Source organism: Phalangium opilio, unplaced genomic scaffold (assembly GCF_054372755.1).
Source record: "Phalangium opilio isolate 3A_F unplaced genomic scaffold, DU_Popi_V2 ptg000077l_1, whole genome shotgun sequence".
Lineage (NCBI taxonomy): Eukaryota > Metazoa > Arthropoda > Arachnida > Opiliones > Phalangiidae > Phalangium > Phalangium opilio.
This window is the reverse complement of record NW_028324185.1, coordinates 11,826,634-11,829,015: the sequence shown is the minus strand read 5'-3', so window position 1 is coordinate 11,829,015 and position 2,382 is coordinate 11,826,634. Positions and strand designations below refer to the sequence as shown.

General features: G+C 34.5%; 2 long non-coding RNA genes across 2 annotated transcripts; one reads left to right on the top strand and one right to left on the bottom strand.

Annotated features, from left to right (window-relative positions):
* LOC149658539 (uncharacterized) lies at positions 1–1,243 on the top strand. The gene is made up of 3 exons (XR_016370081.1): positions 1–76; positions 149–204; positions 353–1,243. It is a non-coding gene; the product is annotated as an uncharacterized LOC149658539 (long non-coding RNA).
* Positions 1,244–1,313: 70 nt separating this feature from the next.
* LOC149658538 (uncharacterized) lies at positions 1,314–2,382 on the bottom strand. Its single transcript, XR_016370080.1, has 3 exons — positions 2,266–2,382; positions 1,710–2,197; positions 1,314–1,630 (listed from the first exon to the last, which is right to left on the bottom strand). It is a non-coding gene; the product is annotated as an uncharacterized LOC149658538 (long non-coding RNA).

Genomic DNA, 2,382 nt, shown 5'->3' with positions numbered 1-2,382 from the left:
GGTACGGTTAATATTTTGCTAAGTACGGATGCCTATTTGAAGAAGAGCGATTTACTTAAATCGTCGCATTGGACGGGTATGCTTTTATTTTATCAATTGCAATTATCTGTGACAATATAGTTGAATAAAAGTAAACGTTCATTTATAGTGTAAGACGTTTCAGCTCGTGATCGAAAATTATTTCAACCAAGGCTTAGGTGTTATGTAAGTTTAATCATTGATGTGACTTCATTTATCGTTCTGCGTCGTTAGTAAATAACATGAGCATCGAATGAGCCAACTGACCATTATTAAAGCCATTCAATTCTCATAATAATTATATAATTAATGCAATATAGAATATTAATTATAGTATAAAATAACATCTTACTGATATGCTGAAATGGGTTCACTCAAGGGTAATGAGACAAAAACGTCATTCAGCATAAACATTCAAAGTATCACAGCCCCATAGGCAATCCTACCCCTATGGGATACCATTAACTGTACGTATGGTATAATCAAAGAAATAAATTATGATAGATGGGTTTAAAAGTAAATGTTGCAGTACGTGCAACTGGTGAATATGGTTACTGAAGTGTCTAACAATATAAATGTGAATGAGTTTTTGTTGTGCTAAAGATTTGGGATAAAACAGTGGTATAATTGACAGTGTCACACGAATGGGCTACTACAGTCAATATTGATGACGTCCACGCTTCAACCTACAATACAAACTTAAAATTGTTATAATTAACATCAAATACCATGTATTTACCACTTTATTTAGAAAATATTACAAAAATTTAATAATGTTTTAAGGCTTCACAAAAGTTTGATCTTAATATACAGGATTTGCACATCTGGAGGAATCATGCCATTTACACCAGGAGGACAGAAACCCGTCTCTTTTTGTCCTCCATGCAGCCCGGCCTTCTGGTGTAAGTTTCATTAATGCTCCATTTGTGTAAATTATCTATATACAAGATTTGCTGCTACTTGTCACCTCAAATGAAGTAACATCAGCCTGCTTGTGTAAAAGATAAGAGACAATGTTTGAAGGCACATTTGGATGCAAAATGTTATAAATAAGCAATTATTTGCTCTCTTTTCATGAGAGTAGCGACAACGTTTCTTCATAAACTGGTCAAAATAAAGCTATATGTTCTGAAATATCGTTCTGTATAAATTTATTATAATTTTAAATTAGATTTTTTGGTAGAAAGTATGAATAAAACTGATTGAAGCCGACATATTACAAGAAGCTTCCTGTTTCGTTTGCCTAATTGACCATTTAGGCAAATATTAGATTTAAGTGATAGTAGAGTGTAAGTTTGCCTAATATAGATGTGTGTCGTCTTTATATGTGAAACTGGAAAAGCTACAACGTCCGTTAAATCGTTAGTTGAAAAGCCAAAATAAGTTGAACGCAATTTATAAGATACGTTTCATTCAAGATTATACCATAGTGTGCGACACTATCGAAACAGGGTGAAGTCTTAATGGTGTCCTTTCGTTCGAGCATTTATATGTCGAATGTCATTCCTGTAATTGGTAATCTTCACGATATGTATCACTTAATATTGGTACAAGTACTTGTATTGATATTCGATCGAGGTACTCGATACCAACAATTAGTACTCATCCAGGACTAACAGAAATTAGAAATGCCAAGATTAAACCCGGGAATGATAACCGAAAATCTATTGTTTTAGGCTTCTTCAACCTACAGCAGCGTTTTTACGCTCGTTTTTCTCAGCTTATTACTTGGTGACATGATACATTCTACTGGAATGGTATATCAGAACAGTTACGTCTTCAATTTCTGTGCATTGGAATCTCTCTTTCATAAAGACAAATAGGCTCTCCAAAGCCTGACCAGTGTACTGCGCACAATATATCTTAGATAGTCTTGCATGGTTCAGCTACACACGCCCCTTTCCATGATAAAAAATTCTGCCACAAGGTTTTTGACGACAAGAATTAACCCCTGTTACAATGCTATATTTTAGTAAAGATTGTGAAGTTATATTATTAAAATGTAAAATTATACTTCGTCTACCATAAACCACACTATCGTTACACATTAAATAATACTTGAATAAACTTCCATTCCAGAGTCATGTTACCGAGATACAGTACACTAACCCTAAACATGTGGGAATTGGGGAAAATAGTCTGCTATTTGAAGGTTCACGAAATAGATGGCGTAAAGAACCTAAACATAGAGGTTATTGCACTGACCTTTGACGATAACCGACACAAAATGCTGACATTACACCGTACGTTCAGTGTCAATTGAAAAGCTAACTGAACTGAACCACTATCTTTTCTTGCTTGCATGAACATCCAATCTCAGCCCAGAATCCAATTTTGCCTCCAAACCTAAGCCGCCAGTCAAAA